Here is a 13,030-nt window from a genome sequence, read left to right as displayed (position 1 = left end):
AGAAATGCGGCAACCAATTTGCGCACAGCAAGTTTTTTTTTTTTTTTTTAAGAGATACAGCACTGAAACAGGCCCTTTGGCCCACCGAGTCTGTGCCGACCAACAACCACCCATTTATACTAACCCTACAGTAATCCCCTATTCCCTATCACTTCCCTTCACTGGGCGCAATTCACAATGGCCAATTTACCTATCACCTGCAAGTCTTTGGATGTTCCCACTATCTGCACTGTGAAGTGATTTTCTTTAATGATTGAAGGATAAGTATTGGTCAGGACACCCAGGATAATCCCCCTGCTATTCTTCCAAATAGTGCCATAGCATTGTTTACATTCACCTCAGAGCAGATAGGACCTTAGTTTAACTTCTAATCCAAAGATGGCATCTCTGACAGTACACCACTCGTTTAGTCCTGTACTGGGGCATAAGCCTAGATTTTTGTGCACAAGTTTCTGATGAGAGCACTACTACTTAAACCACAGCTCATATTTTCTCAGGATTTAGTTAGACTAGGGAATTGTCAAGTTTTGGAAAAGGGGACCAGTCACAGACAGTCACATTGAACTCTGAATGATTATGCTGAACCATAAGACCCCCAAATGCAAATAGTGCAAGTTACCCATGTACACAAGAAATCAAACTTTGTAAACAATAACTTCTATTTGCATAGAAGCTTTAAAATAATAAAACATCCCAACGAGCTTCACAAGAGCATTATAAAACAAAATTTGAAGATGACCAAAAGTTTGGTCAAAGAGATAGGTTTTAAGGAGCGTCTTAAAGGTGGAAAGCGAGGCAGAGAGGTTTAAGGGGGGAATTCCAGATCTTAGGGCCTCAGCAGCGATTAAAATTGGAGATGCTCAAGAGATCAGAATTGGAGGAGCACAGATATCTAAAAGGGTAGTGCGACTGGAAGAGATTACAGAGGTAGGGAGGGGTGAGGCTGTGGAGGAATATGAAAACAGGGACTGCACTTGCCTGGTTCCATTCTCATCTATCTAATCATAGCCAGCAGCTTCTCTTCCCACTCCTGCACCATTACCTCTGGTATCCACCAAGAATCCAACCTTTGCCCCCGGCTGTTTCTCATTTACATGCTGCTCCTCGATACCATCATCCGAAAACATAGTTTTCACATGAATTCTGACAACACCCAGCTGTACCTCACCACAACCACGTATCTCGATTCCTCTATTGTGTCTATATTATCAGACTGACTATCTGACATCCAGTACTGGATGAGCAGAAATTTCCTCCAATTAAATATCTAGAAGATCAAAGCTATTGTCTTCAGTCCCTGCTATAAATTCCATCCCCTAGGCACCAACTCTTATCTCTCCATGGCAACTGTTTGAGGCAGAACTGGACTATTTGCAACTTTGGTGTCACGTTTGGCTCCAAGATGAGCTTCCAACCACATATCCGCACCATCACTAAGACCACCTATTTCCACATGTGTAACATTGCCCAAGTCTGCTCCTGCCTCAGCTGCTGCTGAAACCCTCATCCATGCCTTTGTTACCTCTAGACATGACTGTTCCAACACACTTCTGGCTGGCCTCCCACATTATATCCTCTGCAAACTTGAGGCTGTCTAAAGCTCTGCTGCTCGTTACTCTCATGAAGTCCCGTTCATCCATCACCCCTACACTTGCTGACCTATATTGGCTCCCGGTTAAGTAATGCCTCGATTTTAAAATTCTCACCCTTGGTTTCAAATTCCTCCATGGCTTTGCCACTCCCTATCTCTGAAATCTACTCCAGCTCCACAATCTTGCGAAATCTCTGCACTCCTCTAATTTTGACCTTTTGAGCCTCCCAGATGTTAATTGCTCCACCATTGTAACCATGCCTTCTGCTGACCATACACTCTGGAATTCGCTCCCTAAACCTCTCCATCTCTTGTCCTCGTTTTGCTCCTTTGAGATGCGGTTAGAACTTACCTGTTTGACAAGCATTTAGTCATCTGCCCTGATATCACCTTACGTGGCTCAGTGTCAAATTTTGCTTTGTCGCAGAATCGTTACAGTGAAGAAGGAAGCCATTCGGCCCATTGTGTCTGCACTGGCTCTTTGAAAGAGCAATTCACTCAATTCCATTCCCCTGCCTTCTCCCCATAACTCTGCACATTCTTTCTTTTCATATAACTGTCTAATTCCCTTTTGAATGCTTCAATTGAACCTGCCTCCACCACTCTCTCAGGCAGAGCATTCCAAACCTTAACCACTCGCTGCGTGAAAACGTTTTTCCTCATGTCACTTTTGCTCCTCTTACCCAATACTTTAAATCTATGCCCTCTCATTCTCGATCCTTTCACAGGTGGGATCAGTTTCTCTCTGTCTACTCTGTCCAGATCCCTCATGATTTTGACACCTCTATCAAATCACCTCTCAGCCTTCTCTTCTCCAAGGAAAACAGTACTAACTTCTCCAATCTATCTTCATAACTGAAATTCCTCATCCCTAGAACCATTCTCGTGAATCTTTTCTGTACTCTCGCCAGTGCCCTCACATTGTTTCCTCAAGTGCAGCACCCACAACTGGACACAATACTCCAACTCAGGCCGAACTAGTGTCTCATACAAGTTCAACATAACTTCCTTGCTCTTGTACTTTACATCCCTATTAATAAAACCAAGTACACTGTATGCTTTATTAACCGCTCTCTCAACCTGTCCTGCCACCTTCAATGACTTATGCACATATACACCTAGGTCCCTCTGCTCCTGCACCCCCTTTAGAATTGTACCCTTTATTCTATATTGTCTCTCCATGTTCTTCCTACCAAAATGAAACACTTCGCATTTCTTTACATTGAATCTCATCTGCCACCTGTCTGCCCATTCCACCAACTTGTCTATGTCCTTTTGATGTTCTATACCATCCTCCTCACAGTTCACAATGCTTCCAAGTTTTGTATCATCTGCAAACTTTGAAATTGTGCCCTGCACAACAAGGTCTATGTCAATATATATCAGGAAAAGCATGGGTCACAACACTGATCCCTGGGGAACTCCACTACAAACCCTCCTCCAGCCCGAAAAACATCCATTAACCACTACTTCCTGTCACTCTTTTTTGAAGTTGTATTACTACCGTCCCTTTTATTCCATGAGCTGCAAGTTTGCTCACGTCTGTTGTGTGGCACTGTATCAAACGTCTTTTGAAAGTCCATGTACACCACATTGACAGCATTGCCCTCATCAGCCCTCTCCATTTCCTCCTCAAAAAACTCCAGCAAGTTGGTTGGACATGATTTTCCCTTAAGAAATCCATGCTGGCTTTCCTTAATTAACTCGCATTAGTCCATATGACTATTGATTTTGTCCCGAATTATTTTTTCCAGTGGTTTAACCACCACCAAAGTTAAACTGACTGGCCTGTAATTGCTGGGCTTGTCTTTACACCCTTTTTTGAACAAGGGTGTAACATTTGCATTTCTGCAGTTCTGTGGCAGCACCCCCGAGACTAAGGAAGACTGAAAAATTATGGCCTGTGTCTCTGCAATTTTCACCTTCACTTCCCTCAGTATCCTTGGATGCATCTCATCTGGTCCCGGTACTTTATCCACTTTAAGTACAGACAGCCAATCTAATACATCCTCTATCAATTTTAAACCCCTCTAGTGTCTTACTTACCTCCTCTATCAACATTGCCTGGGTTGCATCTTCTTCCTTGGTAAAGACAAAGTATTCATTTAATACCTCAGCTATGCCCTCTGCCTCCATGTGTAAATACCCTTTGTGGTCCCTAATCAGCCCCACTCCTTCTTTAACCACCCGTTTACTATTTATATAATATATTATTTATATAGAAAACATTTGGATTTCCTTTAATACTAGCTGCCAGTCTCTTTTCATGCTCTCTCTTTGCTTCTCTTATTTAGTTTTTCACTTCCCTTCTGGACCTTCTAGAACCTGGTTCTCAATAGTATTTTCTACCTGGCGTCTGGCATAAGCACACGTTTCCTTCTTTATCTTAATCTCTACCTTTTTTGTCATCCAGGGAGCTCTGGATTTGTTTACCCTACTTTTCCCCTTTGAGGGGACATACCTCGACTGTAACCGAACAATCTCTTTTTTGAAGGTTCTTGACGCCCATTGTTCATCTACCGGTTTTCCTGCCAGCTTTTGACTCCAATTTATTTGCCTCAGCTCCATTCTTACCCCATTGAAGTTGGCCTTTCCCAGTTAATTATTCTTACCCTGGATTGCTATTTGTCCTTTTCCATAGTCAGCCTAAATCTTATGATACAATTATCACTATCCCCTAAATGCTCTCCTACTGATACTTGATCCACTTGGCCCACCTCATTCCCAAGAATCAGGTCTAGCAGTGCCTTCTTTCTCATTGGACTAACAACATACTGTTGTAGAAATTTTTCCTCAACACACTCTAGGAACTCTTTCCCCTCACTGCCCTTTACACTACTATTCCAGTCTATGTTTGGATAATTAAAGTCCCCCATTATAACTACCCTATAATCTTTCTGTAATTTCCTTGCAAATTTGTTCCTCCACGTCCTTCCCACTAGCTGGTGGCCTATAGACAACACCGAGCAATGTAATTGCACCTTTTGTTGTCAAGTATCTTGGGATTTTTATTACATTGAAGGTACCATGTAAATAAAAGTTGTTTTAAAATTAAGCCATTGCTTAACCAGGAGCCAATGTACGGCAGTAAGCACAGAAGTGACAGGTGAATGGGACTTGGTGACAAGTCGGACACCAGCAGCAGAGTTTTGGATAGCCAGGTTTATGGAGGGTAGAACATGGGAGGCTGGTCAGCAGTGGATTGGAGTAGTTACATCTAGAGGAACAAAGTTATGGATGTGGTCTAAGGAAAAGAAGCAAATTGACACAATTTTTCATCTGACATTCAACCTGCATGCCTTGGGAAGCTGGAAAACAGTGCTGATGGAAAAGATGCTTTTTTAGACTTTTAAAATTAATCTTGCTGAGCTGTGGTAAGGCAGTGAAACTAAACAAATGCTATTGGAAAGAAACAGAGATATTGCAAGTGTAGAAAGACATTGGTATTTGGATTTATGAGGAACAGACCTTGGAGACTTAGATAAGACAGGGCCTAGTGTTCTGCTAACAAATTCTATACACATCTTTATCTGGAAGTTTGAGTACAAGGGACTTCATGTGATGGAATATTACTGAAAGAAATCTAAAGAAAGATGGACAACTTTCTGGGTGGGTTAAAACCCAATGGTTTAAACAAAGAGCTCAGCATATGATTGGATGTTGTGTTTTTAAGAAAAGCTTCATAGGTATGTTAATATAGTAACCTAGGTCCATCCCTGAAAAAGGGTATAAAAGATAGAAAACATCAGGGACCAGTACTACAGTTAGGCAGTAGGATGCCAACATGCATCGGAAGGAAAATCTGCAGTCAACAGGAGCTGGCCACTTCAGATGATTGTATGACTAATTACTGGAAACATATTTGAGCATTCTGATTCTAGATATTGTTGAAGCATTTACTTGTTGGGAGAAGAGTAACAAAGCTGTTCATTAAAAAAAAATTCTGTTTTCTTCTTTCTTAGCCTGTTAAATCTGTAATCATTTTCTGTAATTATTTTAAATCTACCCATTTTAAACCTGCAATCGTGGGTACAAGTAAATTAATCCCATTAAGCATAATAACTTTTTGAGTGTAATCAATTTGTTCTCTTGTATTTTGTGGGTCAAAATGAACTAGAAGCCGAGTGAGTGTTTTAAAACAAAAATAGGGGGTTTCAGCAGATGAGCTGAGGCAGGGTTGGAGTTGGGTGATGTTATGGAGGTGGAAATAGGCAGTCTTAGTGATGGCACAGATATGTGGTCAGACAAGAAGTTTAAGTACCCCCAACCCATATACAAATATAAGACGTAAATCTTTTTGAGCTGCAAATTGGGTATGCATGATTGCGCACCTGATTTGCTGCCTGTATGATTTTGGGTTGCCAACCCTCCAAAATTGTCCTGGAGTATGCAGGAATTACAAATTGATGTCCTGGATACTGCTGCAAGTAACCCTCGCAAATAATCTGATATACTGTGCTGTTTTCACAGCATAATATACTGTCAATGCAGTGTATTGTACACTAACACTAATAGTGTAACCCACAGTTAACACTGAAAAAAGTGCCAACAATGATATCCAAAGAAAGAACCTGTGTTTCTGTAGCACCTTTCACAATCTCAGGTTGCCACAATCTGCTTCATAACCAATGAATTACCTTTTGAAATGTAGCAGCCAATTTTCACAGAGCATGAAGTGGACCCAAAAAACAGCAATGAGATTAATGACAAAATGATCTGTTTCTGGTGATGTTCGTTGAGGATAAGTGTTGGCCAAGACATCAGAAGAACTCTCCTGTTCATCTTCGAATGTGCTATGGGATCTTTTGCACTCACCTAGTTCAATGTTTCATCAAAAGAGATGGCACCTCCGACAATGCAGCACTCCCTCATCAGTAAAGTATTGAAAAATACTAGATTAAGAACATAAGAAATAGAGCAGTAGTACACCATTCAGGCCTTTGAACCTGCTGTGCCATTTGATACGATCCTGGCTGTTTTACCTCAATTCCACCTTCCTGCACGATCCCCATATCCCTTGATTCCCTTAGTACCCTAAAATCAATCATTCTCTGTCTTGAATATACTCAACAACTGAGCATCCACAGCTCTTTCGGGCAGAGTTCCAAATTCTACTTATCTCAGTCCTAAATGGCTGACCCCTATTTCTGAGTCTGTGACCCCTTGATCTAGATTCCCCAGCTAGGGGAAACAAGCCCCTTAAGAATTTTAAATGTTTAAATTAGATCAGCTTTCATTCTTCTAAACTCTGGGGAATATAGGCCTGGTCTACTCAATGTCTCCTCATAGGACAATCCCCTCATCCCAAGAACCAGTTTAGTGAACCTTTGTTGCACTTCCTCTGGAACAGGTATTTTTTCATTCACTTATGAGTGTGTTTCTGGCAAGGCCAGCATTTATTGCCCATCCCTAATTGCCCTTAAGAAGGTGGTAGTGAGCTGTCTTCTTGAACTGCTGCAGTCCATATGGTGTATGTACACCCACAGTGCTGTTAGTAAGGGAGTTCCAGGTTGTTTACCCAGTGATAGTGAAGGAGCAGTGATTTAGTTCCAAGTCAGGATGGTGTGTGGCTTGGAGGGGAACTTGCAGGTGATGGTGTTCCCATGCATTTGCTGCCCTTGTCCTTCTAAGTGGTAGGGATCGTGGGTTTGGAAGATGCTGTCAAAGAGCCTTGGCGAGTTCCTGCAGTGCATCTTGTAGATGGTACACACTGCTGCCACTGTGTGCTGGTGGTGGAGGGAGTGAATGTTCAAGGTTGTGGATGGGGCACCCATCAAGTGGGCTTCTTTGTCCTGGATGGTGTTGAGCATCTCAAGTGTTGTTAGAGCTGCACTCATCCAGGCAAGTATTCCATCACACTCCTGACTTGTACCTTGTAGATGGTGAACAGACTTTGGGGATCAGGAGGTGAGTTACTCACCACAGAATTCCTAGCCTCTGACCTGCTTTTGTAGCCATAGTATTTGTATGGTAGGTCCAGTTAAGTTTCTAGTCATTGGAAATCCCCAGGATGGTGGGGGATTCAGGGATGGTAATGCTGTTGAACACCAAGTGGAGATGGTTAGATTCTGTCTTGTTGAAGGTGGTCATTGCCTGGCACTTGTGTGGCATTAATGTAACTTGCCACTTTTCAGTCCAAGCCTGTTGTCCAGGTGTTGCTGCATACAGGCAGAGACCGCTTCAGTATCTGAGAAGTTGCGAATGGTACTGAAATCATCATTGAACATCCCCACTTCTAACCTTAGGATGCAGGGAAGCTCATTGGTGAAGCAGCTGAAGTTGGTTGGGCCTCGGACACTCCTCTGAGGAACTCCTGCAGCAACGTCCTGGGGCTGAAATGATTGGCCTCCAACAACCACTACCATTTTGCTTCATCCTAGATATGACTCCAACCAGTGGAGAGGTTCCCCCCCCCCCCCTCAATTCTCATTGACTTCAATTTTGTTACGGCTCTGTATTGCCACACTTGGTAAAAGGCTGCCTTGATGTCAAGGACAGTCACTCACCTCACCTCTGGAATTCAGCTGTTTTGTCCATGTTGCGAATGAGGCTGTAATGAGGTCTGGAGCTAAGTAGCCCTGGCGGAACCCAAACTGAGCATCAGTGAGCAGGTTATTGCTTAGTGCCACTTAGTAGCATTGTCAATTGCACCTTCCATTACTTTGCGAATGATTAAGAGTCGCTCTGAACAGGCTCCAGAAGCTGGCCGAGCGCGTCTACCCTGAGGCACAGTGTGGCTTTCGTGCAGAGAGATCGACTATTGACATGCTGTTCTCCCTTCGTCAGATACAGGAGAAATGCCGTGAACAACAGATGCCCCTCTACATTGCTTTCATTGATCTCACCAAAGCCTTTGACCTCGTCAGCAGACGTGGTCTCTTCAGACTACTAGAAAAGATCGGATGTCCACCAAAGCTACTAAGTATCATCACCTCATTCCATGACAATATGAAAGGCACAATTCAACATGGTGGCTCCTCATCAGAGCCCTTTCCTATCCTGAGTGGTGTGAAACAGGGCTGTGTTCTCGCACCCACACTTTTTGGGATTTTCTTCTCCCTGCTGCTTTCACATGCGTTCAAATCCTCTGAAGAAGGAATTTTCCTCCACACAAGATCAGGGGGCAGGTTGTTCAACCTTGCCCGTCTAAGAGCGAAGTCCAAAGTACGGAAAGTCCTCATCAGAGAACTCCTCTTTGCTGACGATGCTGCTTTAACATCTCACACTGAAGAATGCCTGCAGAGTCTCATCGACAGGTTTGCGTCTGCCTGCAATGAATTTGGCCTAACCATCAGCCTCAAGAAAACGAACATCATGGGGCAGGATGTCAGAAATGCTCCATCCATCAATATTGGCGACCACGCTCTGGAAGTGGTTCAAGAGTTCACCTACCTAGGCTCAACTATCACCAGTAACCTGTCTCTAGATGCAGAAATCAACAAGCGCATGGGTAAGGCTTCCACTGCTATGTTCAGACTGGCCAAGAGAGTGTGGGAAAATGGCGCACTGACACGGAACACAAAAGTCCGAGTGTATCAGGCCTGTGTCCTCAGTACCTTGCTCTACGGCAGCGAGGCCTGGACAACGTATGCCAGCCAAGAGCGACGTCTCAATTCATTCCATCTTCGCTGCCTTCGGAGAATACTTGGCATCAGGTGGCAGGACTATATCTCCAACACAGAAGTCCTTGAAGCGGCCAACATCCCCAGCTTATACACACTACTGAGTCAGCGGCGCTTGAGATGGCTTGGCCATGTGAGCCGCATGGAAGATGGCAGGATCCCCAAAGACACATTGTACAGCGAGCTCGCCACTGGTATCAGACCCACCGGCCGTCCATGTCTCCGTTATAAAGACGTCTGCAAACGCGACATGAAATCGTGTGACATTGATCACAAGTCGTGGGAGTCAGTTGCCAGCATTCGCCAGAGCTGGCGGGCAGCCATAAAGACAGGGCTAAATTGTGGCGAGTCGAAGAGACTTAGTAGTTGGCAGGAAAAAAGACAGAGGCGCAAGGGGAGAGCCAACTGTGCAACAGCCCCAACAAACAAATTTCTCTGCAGCACCTGTGGAAGAGCCTGTTACTCCAGAATTGGCCTTTATAGCCACTCCAGGCGCTGCTTCACAAACCACTGACCACCTCCAGGCGCGTATCCATTGTCTCTCGAGATAAGGAGGCCCAAAAGAAAGAGTAAAATGATCGGGCAGTAATTGATCGGATTGGATTCGTCCTGCCAATTGTGGGCAGGCCAAACCTGCAATTTTCCACAGTGTCAGGTAGATACCATTCTTATAGGTGTACTGGCATAGCTTGGTTAAGGGCGCGGCTAGTTCTGAAGCACAAGTCTTTCCTTTGATCAGGAGACCAAAACTGACACAGTTCTCCAGTTGTAGCCTCACCAATGCCCTGTATAACTGTACTCAGACATCTTCACTCTACTCCCACTAAACTTCCCATTTTCCCACCTAACTTTATCGGCAAATTTAGATACATTACACTTAGTCCCCTCATCTAAGTTGTTAATATAAATTGTAAATATCTGAGGTCCCAAGTACTGATCCTTGGGATAACCTGCTACTTACAGCCTGCCAACCAAAAAAATGACCCGTTTATTCCGACTCAGTTGATGGAGGGGTACGGTCATGCATTTAAGAATAAATTTAATGATTTAATCAATTTTAATAGATTGAAAATTCTGCAGGCTGCGAATTGTGTGGATGACCTCAGCTGAATTCCCAATATACATTCCAGTCATGCAAAGTTCTTGGCCAGGAGCAAGAATTCGTAGAAATTATCTCTTAACCTATACCATTTCTAACCTGAGAGATTCATTTCTGCAAAATAGGTGAAAGAGAAACAAGAATCACAGAATCCTTACAGTGCAGGAGGCCATTCGGCCTATTGTCTCCCCACTGGCTCTCCGAAAGAGCACTCCGTTCCATTCCCCTGCCTTCTCGCATCCCCTTTAGAATTGTACCCTTTATTTTATCAAAGTGATTGATGACAACGCTACGTCATCAGAATGCGCCGCGGTGCGCACATGCGCACACGGTCTCGGGCCCTCTGCGCATGCGCTGCGGTCCGGATTGCCAGGACCAGTTTGCGCATGCGCAGACGACGTCATCGCGTAACGTCATCTTCCTCGGGGAACATGCCAGGTTGTTCCTGGCAATCCGGACCGCAGCGCATGCGCAGATGACCGGAGCCCGTGTGCGCATGTGCGTTAATCTTCCGAAAGCTTCGGCGCGAGTTTTTGAAAATGGAAGGAGGAGAGGTTTCGTCGGGCATTTTATCTCAATTATTTAGTCATTTTGGACATTTGCTTCATTTTTATTAGACAGAGGAGATTGTTCCAAGGTAAGTTGCTCTGAAAATACATTTCAAGGGAGGGAAGGGAAGGGAGGGGAGGGAGAGGGGGAGGGGGAGGGGAAGGGGAGGGGAGGGGAGGGGAAGGGGAGGGGAAGGGGAGGGGAAGGGGAAGGGAAGGGGAGGGGAAGGGGAGGGGAAGGGAAGGGGAAGGGAAGGGAAGGGAGGGGAAGGGAGGGGAAGGGAGGGGAAGGGAGGGAAGGGAAGGGAGGGGAGGGGAGGGGAGGGGAGGGGAGGGGAGGGGAGGGGAGGGGAGGGGAAGGGGAGGGGAGGGGAAGGGGAGGGGAAGGGGAGGGGAAGGGGAGGGGAGGGGAAGGGAGGGGAAGGGAGGGGAAGGGAGGGGAGGGGAGGGGAGGGGGAAGGGAGGGGGAAGGGAGGGGGAAGGGAGGGGAAGGGAGGGGGAAGGGAAGTGGAGCGAACGGGAGGGAAGGGGAGGGAAGGGAGGGGAAGGGAGGGGAAGGGGGGGAAGGGGAAGGGAGGGGAAGGGAGGAGGGGAAGGGAGGGAAAGGGAAGGGAAGGGAAGGGAGGGGAGGGGAAGGGAGGGGAAGGGAGGGGAAGGGAGGGGAAGGGAGGGGAGGGGAAGGGAGGGGACGGGAGGGGAGGGGAGGGGACGGGAGGGGAGGGGAGGGGAGGGGAAGGGGGGGAAGGGGGGGGAAGGGGGGGGAAGGGAGGGGAGAAGGGAGGAGAGAAGGGAGGAGAGAAGGGGGAGAAGGGAGGAGAGAAGGGGGAGAAGGGAGGAGAGAAGGGGGGAAAGGGAGGAGAGAAGGGGGGGGGGAAGGGGAGGGGAAGGGAGGGGAGGGGAGGGGAAGGGAGGGGAAGGGAGGGGAGGGGAGGGGAGGGGAGGGGGAAGGGAGGGGAGAAGGGAGGAGAGAAGGGGGAGAAGGGAGGAGAGAAGGGGGAGAAGGAGGAGAGAAGGGGAGAAGGGAGGAGAGAAGGGGGGAAGGGAGGAGTGAAGGAGAGAAGGAGAGAAGGGGGGGAAGGGAGGAGTGAAGGAGAGAAGTGGGGGGAAGGGAGGAGAGAAGTGGGGGGAAGGGAGGAGAGAAGGGGGGGAAGGGAGGAGAGAAGGGGGGAAGGGAGGAGAGAAGGGGGGGAAGGGAGGAGAGAAGGGGGGGAAGGGAGGAGAGAAGGGGGGAAGGGAGGAGAGAAGGGGGGAAGGGAGGAGAGAAGGGGGGGAAGGGAGGAGAGAAGGGGGGGAAGGGAGGAGAGAAGGGGGGAAGGGAGGAGAGAAGGGGGGGAAGGGAGGAGAGAAGGGGGGAAGGGAGGAGAGAAGGGGGGAAGGGAGGAGAGAAGGGGGGGAAGGGAGGAGAGAAGGGGGGAAGGGAGGAGAGAAGGGGGGAAGGGGGGAGAGAAGGGGGAAGGGGGGAGAGAAGGGGGGAAGGGGGGAGAGAAGGGGGGAAGGGAGGAGAGAAGGGGGGGAAGGGAGAGAGAAGGGGGGAAGGGAGGAGAGAAGGGGGGGAAGGGAGGAGAAAGGGGGGGAAGGGAGGAGAAAGGGGGGGAAGGGAGGAGAAAGGGGGGGAAGGGAGGAGAGAAGGGGGGAAGGGAGGAGAGAAGGGGGGAAGGGAGGAGAGAAGGGGGGAAGGGAGGAGTGAAGGGGGGAAGGGAGGAGTGAAGGGGGGAAGGGGAGGAAGGGAGGAGAGAAGGGGGAAGGGAGGAGAGAAGGGGGGAAGGGAGGAGTGAAGGGGGAAGGGAGGAGTGAAGGGGGAAGGGAGGAGTGAAGGGGGGAAGGGAGGGGGGAAGGGGGGAAGGAGGAGTGAAGGGGGGAAGGGGGGAAGGGGGGAAGGGAGGAGTGAAGGGGGGAAGGGGGGAAGGGAGGAGAGAAGGGGGGAAGGGGGGAAGGGGGAAGGGAGGAGAGAAGGGGGGAAGGGGGGAAGGGAGGAGGAGAAGGGGGGAAGGGGGGAAGGGAGGAGAGAAGGGGGAAGGGAGGAGAGAAGGGGGGAAGGGAGGAGAGAAGGGGGGGAAGGGAGGAGAGAAGGGGGGGAAGGGAGGAGAGAAGGGGGGAAGGGAGGAGAGAAGGGGGGGAAGGGAGGAGGAGAAGGGGGGAAGGGAGGAGAGAAGGGGGGGAGGAGAGAAGG

Source organism: Heterodontus francisci, chromosome 6, assembly GCF_036365525.1.
Source record: "Heterodontus francisci isolate sHetFra1 chromosome 6, sHetFra1.hap1, whole genome shotgun sequence".
Classification (NCBI taxonomy): Eukaryota; Metazoa; Chordata; class Chondrichthyes; order Heterodontiformes; family Heterodontidae; genus Heterodontus; species Heterodontus francisci.
This window is presented reverse-complemented; position numbering follows the sequence as displayed.